Source organism: Triticum aestivum, chromosome 3B (assembly GCF_018294505.1).
Source record: "Triticum aestivum cultivar Chinese Spring chromosome 3B, IWGSC CS RefSeq v2.1, whole genome shotgun sequence".
Taxonomy (NCBI): Eukaryota; Viridiplantae; Streptophyta; class Magnoliopsida; order Poales; family Poaceae; genus Triticum; species Triticum aestivum.
Genome location: NC_057801.1, coordinates 628771753 through 628782554, shown reverse-complemented (window position 1 = coordinate 628782554; position 10802 = coordinate 628771753).

Here is a 10802-nt window from a genome sequence, read left to right as displayed (position 1 = left end):
CGCCGCGCCCCAAGGCGCCGCGCCTTCAGTCGGCCCCACCGCCCCGCCTCAGGCCCGCCTCGCCCTCGCCGTCCTCCTCCACGCCGGCCGGAGCCGGAGCTCGCCGGAGCCTCGTCGGAGTTCGCCGGATCTAGGAAGATGGACCAGATCCACCCATCCCGCGATCCAAACGCAAGCCCCCGTCCCGGGTCCGCTCCGTCCCAGGATCTACTCGTCCCGGGTTGACTTTTCGCGAGGTTGTTTTTCTGCTAAGTCACGAAATATTTTGCATAATCATGCCATGTTCATCGCACCGTATCTCTGCATGCGTAGCTCCGTTTGCGCGTGTAATATGTCAAATTGTTTGTATCAACGAGTACTTCATTTCATTCCATTGTATCATGTTCATTTGAGCTCATCTTGATGCCTGAATCATCGTTGCAGGAGTGCTTCATAATGTTGTCTGCTGTCTGTTAACAGAACATGCTCATTTGTCATTTTTGCCATGATTGATATGTGCATCCTATGAGGTTGATGTCTACATGTGTTTTGATCTATGCTATGTCTTATTTACAGATGTGCTTACCATGTATTTTTGTAATCAATGTGGTGAATAGCACAAGCATGTAAACTAGGCATCGTGATGTTACTGATTTTAGTCCCTGTTCTGCTGTTATTTTGATGCCATGTAAACATGATGCTACAGAGAGATCCATGCATATTTTGAGATACTTCAGTAAGTATATTTTGAACATATGGTTATTGTCTATCCATTCATGCCCCTGGTTGCAATTATGGAGTAGTCTAGCATGTAATTTTTGTGCTCTACTTTTGCTACAAAATGTTTCTTGGCAGATTGTTTACTTGTTATTCAATTTTGCCTAGGTTGTTGTAGTTGATCCTTGCATGCTATGGACTTGTTCTTGCCTTGGTATGTTTCAAAAACTTGCCTTCTTGTCGATGCTATGCTTATCTTGTCATGCAATGACTTGTGGTGAGTGAATAAAGCTTGTTAAGTAGTGTACTTGTTGTTGCTGTTTTGCTAGGCTGAATCTGTTATTTCGTGATGCTAGGTAAACCTGCTGCTACAAGTCATTCTATACATAATCTGGAGATGTTCACTAAATATGTTTTGTTCTACATGTCATGCTATATCCATTCATGCCCCTGGTTGCATTTATGGCCTGCTGTAGCTTGTTGTAATCTTGCTCCAAAGTTGCTATATAATGTTGCTGTCAGCCTGTTAACATTAAGTTCAGTTGTTGCCATGATTGTTGTTAGTGATACATGCACCCTATGAACTTTCTCTTGCCATGCTTAGCTTCATAAACATGCCTTCTTACTGTTGGTTGTCTTGCCATGCCATGTATTGCTATGTGGTGAGTGGTACAAGCTCACCAACATGCCTACTTATCGTTGTTCCTGCCATGTTTGAATCTGTAATATAACTTGCCATGTTTACATGGGTGCCATCACATTTTCTGATCCTTTTTGGCTCATGGTCAGTAAGGGACTTTTGTTCTATGCAATTAGTAGATTCATGCAATGCCTTTGTTTGCCATGATAAGTTCCTCTAACCTATTGTTTGATAGCTCTAAATATTGTAACCTGATGTTATTTTCTGCAAAGTCTGAATTGTTATTATTTGCAATCTTGCCATGTGTGTTTGAGCATGTTCTAGTGATTTCTGGAGATAGCTCAGTGTTCATGTTTTGTTATGCTTTACCTGTACATCATGCCCATGCCTTTTGTTTTCTTGTTGAGGTCCTGTAGCATATTGTTTTGATGCTTGCAATATGCCTAGTTGCTGTTTTGGACAGTTTGTTGCTATAACTTGTATAGTGTTTGTGTGTTGAACCGTTGCTCCGTTTTGAGTGTGCTCTATATGAAACTTGCTTGATTTTGCATGTAGTTTCATATTATCATGTTGCATTCATGTTTTGAGGTGTTTGCTTGATGTTTGTATGCATTTTGCATCAAAGCCATGTTTAACTTGTTTTGCTCATATCTTCTAGGCCGTAGCTCCGAACTAAATGAACTTTATATGTAACTTGACTAGAATCTCGTGTAGATCATCTTGTTGCATCTTAACTTGCTGTTTAACAACTTGAACATAAGGTTTATTCAGATCTGGACCAATTTTGAAATATGCATATGAGGACTTACCGGAATTGTTATATGTTGTTCCCGGACTCATTTAAACTTGTCTTATGTGTTGCTCTTGTTTGCATCATCTCTTGCCATGAGTAGCTTCATGTAGTCTTGTCTTGCATCATGCTTGTTGTGCATCATGTCTTGTCTATGTCTGGTGTGTTTACTATGTTGTGTGCTTCTCTTGATAGTTCCCGTTTCGTTGCGGTCGTGAGGACTTGTTCGTCTATGCTTGGTTCGGCTTCATCCGTTCATCTCCTTCATGGACTCGTTCTTCTTCCTTGCGGGATTTCAGGCAAGATGACCGCTACCCTAGATCTCACTACTATCATTGCTATGCTAGTTGCTTCGTTCTATCGCTATGCTGCGTTACCTATCTTTTGCTCATCAAGCCTCCCAAATTGCCATGAACCTCTAACCTTTGACACCCTTCCTAGCAAACCGTTGTTTGGCTATGTTACCGCTTTTGCTCAGCCCCTCTTATAGCGTTGCTAGTTGCAGGTGAAGTTGAAGTTTGCTCCATGGTGGACAGGATTTTGGTTGGGATATCACAATACCTCTTATATTATTAATGCATCTATACACTTGGTAAAGGGTGGAAGACTCGGCCTTATGCCTGGTGTTTTGTTCCACTCTTGCCGCCCTAGTTTCCGTCATACCGGTGTTATGTTCCCGGATTTTGCGCTCCTTACGCGGTCGGGTGATTTATGGGACCCCCTTGACAGTTCGCTTTGAATAAAACTCCTCCAGCAAGGCCCAACCTTGGTTTTACTATTTGCCTCACCTAGCCCTTTTTCCCTTGGGAGTCGCGCTCTCGAGGGTCATCTTTATTTTACTCCCCCGGGCCAGTGCTTGTCTAAGTGTTGGTCCAAACTGAGCGATGTCCGGCGCCCCCTGGGCAATCAGGGTCTATGCCAACCCGACGTCTTGCTCATCCGATGTGCCCTGAGAACGAGATATGTGCAGCTCCTATCGGGATTTGTCGGCACAGCGGGAGGCTTTGCTGGTCTTGTTTTACCATTGTCGAAATGTCTTGTAAACCGGGATTCCGAGTCTGATTGGGTCTTCCTGGGAGAAGGTATATCCTTCGTTGACCGCGAGAGCTTATCATGGGCTAAGTTGGGACACCCCTACAGGGTATAAACTTTCGAAAGCCGTGCCTGCGGTTATAGGCAGATGGGAATTTGTTAATGTCCGGTTGTAGATAAATTGACACCAGATCCGAATTAAAACGCATCAACCGTGTGTGTAGCCGTGATGGTCTCTTTTCGGCGGAGTCCGGGAAGTGAAAACGGTTTTTGGGTTATGTTTGACGTAAGTAGGAGTTCAGGATCACTTCTTGATCATTGCTAGCTTCACGACCGTTCCTTTTGCTCTCTTCTCGGTCTTATTTGCGTATGTTAGCCACCATATATGCCTAGTCGCTGCTGCAACCTCACCACTTTACCCCTTCCTTTCCCATTAAGCTTTGCTAGTCTTGATACCCATGGTAATGGGATTGCTGAGTCCTCGTGGCTCACAGATTACTACAACAACAGTTGCAGGTACAGGTTATGCGATGATCATGACGCGAGAGTGATGCTTTCTTGCATTGAGTTCTTCTTCTGCTTCTTCGATCAGGGGATAGGTTCCAGGTCGGCAGCCTGGGCTAGCAGGGTGGATGTCGTTCGAGTTTCTGTTTGTGTTTCATCCATAGTGGGATGATGCTTTTATGTATTGTGATGTTGTACTCGTGTGGCATTGTATGCCTCTTGTATGTATCCCCATTCTATTATGTAATGTTGATGTAATGATATCCACCTTGCAAAAGCGTTTCAATATGCGGGTCTATCCTTGGTGAGACCTTCGAGTTCCTTTTGGATAGGGTCGCATATTGGGTGTGACAAGTTGGTATCAGAGCCTCGACCGACCCTAGGAGCCCCCTTGATTGATCGTGTAGTTTGGCCGTTGTTGAGTCTAGAAGAAAACTGTTTTCGGAGTCTAGTTATATCGGAGAGTAGGAATTCTTTTTACTCCTCAGCCCCTTCGTCGCTCTGGTAAGGAATCTTGACGTAGGTGTTTTGAATTACTTCTCTTCCCCTTCAAATTTTCTTTAGGATAACTTAGTTGGTTTTCCGATCGTTGTTCCTCAGCTCTTTTTATCCGGTGCATTTCTCGTCAAGTCGACTCGAGCCTATTCATCTTTGACTTCAATCCTCAGTTGTTTTCTTTCCCACCCGCCCACCCTTCTTCTTCTCGGAACCGGAGTCCATAATCGAGTATCCATCCTACTCGTGTGAAGTTTTTGCTCTCTCTCCTCAATGATTTCAACCGGTGTTTTCTCTTCAAGATATTCGTCGTTTCCCCTTCCAAGTTGATTTTGTTTTCCCGCCCTCCCACCCTTTTTCTTCCCGGAGTCTGACTCTCTCTCGACCATTAATTTCATTCATGCGGAGCCTCTTTAGGATTTCGTCAATTATTTCAACCGGTGAATTCTCGTCTCGTTCGTCATTCTTCATCTCTTTTCCTTTCCGGTGGATTCAATTCAAGTTTTTCCGGTTGATCATATTCTTTTCCTCAGCTCAAGTATTTTCCGTGCTCGTTCGCCTCTCGCCAGTTTATCCTTCTGGAGTGCTCAAGACATCACAGGAGATTCGTCTGTGTTCCAATTAATGCGAGGTTGTCACCTCATTCAAATATTTCAATTGTTCCGATGCATCATCTACCTGTTCAACAATCCTTTTCAATGGTGTTATCTCTTCAGTGGCCCCTAACCCACAGGTCTTTTCCCAGGATCTTACCTGACTCTTCTAATTTCCCGGAGTTATTCCCAAATTCTTTTCGGAGTTTGACGTAAGAATGAATTTCATCAGTCAGATGCCTTTCCAAGATCGATTTCAAATCATTTCATTGTTGGCTCAACCTCTCTGCTTTTCATTATACCGATGTATCTCAGTAATTTTGGTGGTGTTTCTCGTCGTCATATGAAGACCGAAGAAGAGTTTTCCTCTAAATCTTGCCCGTTCTCTCGAAGTTTCATGGTTCTAGCTTCATGTTATCCTCTCGAATTATTCCATTTGCCAGATATTCTTTCTTACCCATCGGAGTATTTCAGGAGTTGATTTCTGTTTTGCTTCACCGGAGGCCATCATTCCAGTTATCGTTCTTTATTTATCCCGGTGCATCTGTCGAATATACTTTAAACAGCTCGAGTTCTTCCCGTTCTCTGGCATCTAAATCCCCTCAAGCATATGTGTTTTCTAATTCTTCTTGGTGATTCATTCTCTTTCATCAGTCATTTCCAAATTCTTACGGTGGTTCGTTCAAGATTTATTTCCGTTCTTTTCACATATATTCATTCGTTCCTTCCAATCCTACCGGTGGTTCATGAAGACTCTCTCAAGTTTTGTGCCATATTTCCCTAATCCTTTTCAAGAAGAATAAGTAGTATGAAAAGTCCATTGCTTGTCATCAATTTAATTTGATGAAGGATAAGCATACAATAAATCTTATTCTTATTTCATCCAAGTGAGTAATCCCTTCCTTCAGAGTTTGTTCTTGGTGAATAAATTCTAGTTCCAAGTGTTTTCATCTTTTCTTTTCCCGGAGTTCAATTTTCCTCGGCCATCTCGTTGGAACCTCCATCTAAATCATCGCAAGGCTCATCTTATTCTTTCATACTTCATTCTATCTCATCATCCTTTTGTACCGGAGTTCTTCATGGTGGTTCTTCATGATTTAATTCATTCCTCAAGTGTTCATCAAGATTCGTGTAGGCGAGGCTCAAGTATTCTTCTTTTTGCTTCGCGAGGTGCATTTAAGTCTCCGTAACTTTTGAAGTGGAGTTTTGCATTTCTTCGTTCTTCTCAGCTATTCAATTTTTTCCGCTTGTGGTCGGTTATCAGCTCATAATTTTTGAGATGTTATCGATAAGTCCACAACAAGTTTATTCTTTCGTTGTTGATTTTCTCAACAAGTCCGTTCAACCCTTCCTTCTAAGTTATTTTCATTCCTTTCTTCCAGTTCTTCCGGAGGCATTGCGTTGGTCATCTCGTCAAGTGCCATCTCATTGGGTTAAGCTCGTGTTCAATTCCTCCATGTTTAGCCGGAGTGCTGCCTAAATTCTTTCAGTCTTATTCGTTTCTTATCTCGTTCTAACCGGGGTAGTTTCATAGTCTATCTGATTCCGTGATCTTTCGATTCCCGTCTTTCTCGTCGTTCCTCTCTTCTTCTCGAGTGCTCTCGATTCTTTGATTCTTCTCTTAAGTTCTTGCTTCACCTCATACCTTTTCCTTTCCGTCTCGGTCCTAAGATCTCGGGACGAGATCTCTTGTTAGTGGAGGAGTGTTGTAACGCCCCGGATTCGATGCGCTAGGTGTCCGCCAGTTATTCGCCGTCGTTGCCATGTCACTTGCTTGCGTGTTGCATCTTGCCATGTCATCATGTGCATTTCATTTTGCATACGTGTTCATCTCATGCATCCGAGCTTTTTCCCCGTTGTCCGTTTTGCAATCCGGCGCTCCTATGCCCTCCGGCGTCCCCCTTTTGTCTCTCGTTGTGAGAGGGTGTTAAACATTCTCGGAATGGACCGAGTCTTGCCAAGCGGCCTTGGTATAGCACCGGTAGACCGCCTGTCAAGTTTCGTGCCATTTGGAGGTCGTTTGGTACTCCAACGGTTAACCGGGTAACCGCAAAAGCCCCTTTTGTCTTGCAGCCCAACACCCCTTGTCGGTGTCAAAACCGGCGGATCTCGGGTAGGGGGTCCCGAACTGTGCGTCTAGGCGGATGGTAACAGGAGACAAGGGACACGATGTTTTACCCAGGTTCGGGCCCTCTTGATGGAGGTAAAACCCTACGTCCTGCTTGATTAATATTGATGATGTGTGTTACAAGAGTGGATCTACCACGAGATCAAGGAGGCTAAACCCTAGAAGCTAGCCTATGGTATGATTGTTGTTTGTCCTATGGACTAAAGCCATCCGGTTTATATAGACACCGGAGAGGGCTAGGGTTACACAGAGTCGGTTACAATGGTAGGAAATCTACATATCCGTATCGCCAAGCTTGCCTTCCACGCCAAGGAAAGTCCCATCCGGACACGGGACGAAGTCTTCAATCTTGTATCTTCATAGTCTTGGAGTCCGGCCGATGATGATAGTTCGGCTATCCGGACACCCCCTAGTCCGGAACTCCCTCAGTAGCCCCTGAACCAGGCTTCAATGACGACGAGTCCGGCGCGCATGTTGTCTTCGGCATTGCAAGGCGGGTTCTTCCTCCGAATAATTTATAGAAGATTGTGAACACCAGGATAGTGTCCGGCTCTGCAAAATAAATTCCATGTACCACTGTAGAGAGAATAACATTACACAAGTTCAATCTGTTGACGTATTTTGTGGCGTGACATCACACCACTACCAAGCCTTTACTCAAATTGTTTTTATTGTTCCACCTCAGCGCATTTAGCGAGGCGGTTTCCTTGGCATGTCTTGTCGAAGCAGAGATCGTGTTCCCCTTATTTTGGGATTCCCATCAATACGGACGTGGGTAACCCAACCGCGCCCGTTGCCACGCCCCCTCCATCGAAGGCGGGTTCCAAACGGTCATGGGGACGGCTCTTGGTATTCTCCCTCTTTATAATGAGACCAAGGCCCGTTCTTTTCCTTCAATCCTCTATCGAATCCGCCCCTCGCCCCGAGTTCCAACACCCAGGGCTCCATATTCGGTTACCTTCGATCTTCGACAATGTCCGGCCCCGACCTACGAGGCAGGTGGATGCCCCCCTCCGTCACGGAAGAGGACGTGCTAAAGCTAAGAGAGGCCAGGTACTTAACCTACGAGATTTCGCATAGGCTGCCTGCCCGAGGGCAAGTTATTCCTACCCCAGAGCTTGGCGAGAGCGTCATGTTCGTGTCTCACCTCCGTCGGGGTTTAGGCTTCCCAAAGGATCCCTTCGTGAGGGGGCTCATGTTTTACTATGGGCTGGAATTCCATGACTTGGCTCCGGAGTCCATCCTCCACATCTCATCATTCATTGTCGTCTGCGAAGCCTTCCTCCGCACTACCCCTCACTTCGGCTTGTGGCTCAAAACCTTCAACGTGGAGCCGAAGATGATTGAGGGGCGTCAGGCAGAGTGCGGCGGGGCGGTTATAAGTAAGAGGGCCGATGCTCCATGGCCCGAGGGCTCTTTTCAGGAGGAGCTTGGCTTGTGGCAACATGAGTGGTTCTATATCACCGCTCCCAGGGGCAGCAGGCAGAGGCTGCCGCCCGTCTTCCGCTCGGGCCCTCCACAGCGGCTGACGTCATGGGTCAACAAGGGGCGTGACTGGGGGCCGTCCAAGGATGTTCCCCTGTTGCAGGACCGGATTCGAGGCCTCCAAGAAAGGGAGATCAATCTGGCCGTAGTGGTACAGGTTACGTTGATCCGGCGCCTACTGCCCTACAAACGTCGCCCCCTCCGCCTGTGGGAATTTAATCTGGAGGGGCCACGAGCTCTTCAACACTTCATGGGTTTGACACCCGCGGAGATGTACAAACTGTTCTTCGGATCGCAAGAGATGCGTCTGGAATTGACCGAGGATGCTGGCCTAAGCTGCAATCGCCCGGATACTCAAGTAAGTAGCCCTGTGTCCGGACACATCGTCCATTCATTTACTGTGGATTTGCCTTTTAACCAGCTATCCCTTGGACAGGAGTGGATAGCGCAAGCAAAACTGATACGGTGTCCGACCCCCCTCCCTGAGACCACGCAGGATCCCGTGTTAATCAAAATGTTAGAGGTTGCACCTTCGGAGGAGCGCGAAGAAGGGCACAGGGGAACTACCACCACAGCCACGAAGGCTTTCAGTAAGGGAGGAATCGAGAGTCCCTCCTTCCAGGGGGAGAAGAGGACCGCTTCCGAAGACCCGGAGGCCAAGGCCTCAAAGCGGGGAAAGAAATCTGTACCGGAAGGTCCTGTGCCGGGAAGAGCCCCGGCCGTACTGTCTCCTTGGAGGAATCAGCCCTCTAGCGAGCCGTAAGTAAAAAGGGGGAATTTTGTAATAGTGGACATCCCCGTTTAATTTCTAAGGGTAGCCGAAGTTTTCACCTTGTAGTTCGGATCTCAGCCCATCTCAGCACCGCTCATCTTTGGGAGACCTTCGTTCGGAGATGATGGAGAGCGAAACGCCTCCATCTGCCGCCCCGTCGTGCGGGGCGGGCGACCCTGAGGTGTCGTCACGGAGGGTCTCCCCGAGTCCGGCAGGGCCGGAGAGTTCGGCACCCATTGGAGTACGGCCGGTGGAGCTGCAGGAGGCGTCCATCTCAGAAGATCACCGCACATTAATGAGTATGGTGATTGAGAGGATCTCGTCCGCCGAAAGCGGGTTGTGTGAGGCCATCGGAAGTTTGCTGACGGGATTTGAGGTACGCAAAAAATGACATACCTTTTGATAGTTTTGCACATGAAGTGCGCCCTGTATAGATAGTAGCCCCTGAGACTTGGTATGCTGTCGAAAGCGACAGCGTGCCGAGGATCATAATCTCAGTTATAGATTGTCGCCTTTCCTATGCAGGTGGCGGAACGTTCGGTGGCCAGCCGGACTGATGGATTTGCCGAGCTAAAGAGGCAACTCGACGTTGCAGATGCGGACATCTCGCTGGTCAATAAACGACTTGATGAGTCACAAGGTATGTGGTTGCTCTGCGGTCGCCTAGTAAGGGAGCTGACGCCCATTCCTTACAATTTGTATGCCTGATGCAGATAGTGCTACTGCTGTGGAAGGCCTTCGAGCAGAACTTGCTCGGGCCAAGGAGCAAGCCAGAAAAAGCGAGGCGGCTGCCTCGAAAGCAGCGGAAGAGCTAGAAGCCGAGAAGGCTGCTCACTGCCGAAGCAGGGAGGAGATGGCCGGAATGGCCACGAAATTAAAAGTTGCTACTGACCGCCTGGAGGTTCTTGAAAGAGAACGCCGAGCGGAGCAAGAGGACCTGAAGAAGGCCGACACCGAAGCCAAGGATGCCCGTAGTGCGATGCGGGCTATGAAGGAGGAACTGCGTCAAGTCGGAGACATTGTGGCTGGAAAGCCCTTTATGCTGCGTAGGAAGTTCACGGATCCGAAGTATGCTCAGTTGGGCCGATTGTACGGTGCGGAGGATCCTTATTTGGACTTGGCGGCGAGTGCGGCGGACGCAGTCGTGCACTTTCGAAGCCAGAAGGATCACGAAATGGAAGAGCTTTTCTGGTCTCAATTCCATAGTCCGGAGCGTCCACTTCCATTGAGTGATCGGCTGGTTGAGTGGGCTGAACTGAATAGATTTTCCGGACTTGCCATGACGGATGTGGTCACTCATCTGTGGCCGAAAAGGCCCAAGCCGAAGAGTTATTTTGGCTTGTTGCAGCAATTCCTTGGGGCGGTGCCGCGTATTGGGGCGATGAAGCGGTCGGCATGCATAGAAGGTGCACGGATGGCTCTCGCCCGTGGTAAGACATACTGGGCGGAGATGGATGCCACCGCTGTTGCATCCCGGGGTTCGGACAAAAGCCGATTCCCCACCGAGCACTATTTTGAGGAAGTCCTGCAGGGCGCTCGTTTAATAGAGTCGCAGTGCTTGAAAGATGTTATGTTTGAATGACATGTATGATTTCTAAGATCATGTTTATAATGCAATAACTTTTTATACTTGTGTGTTCAAGTATTGAACTATCTCCTGTGCGACC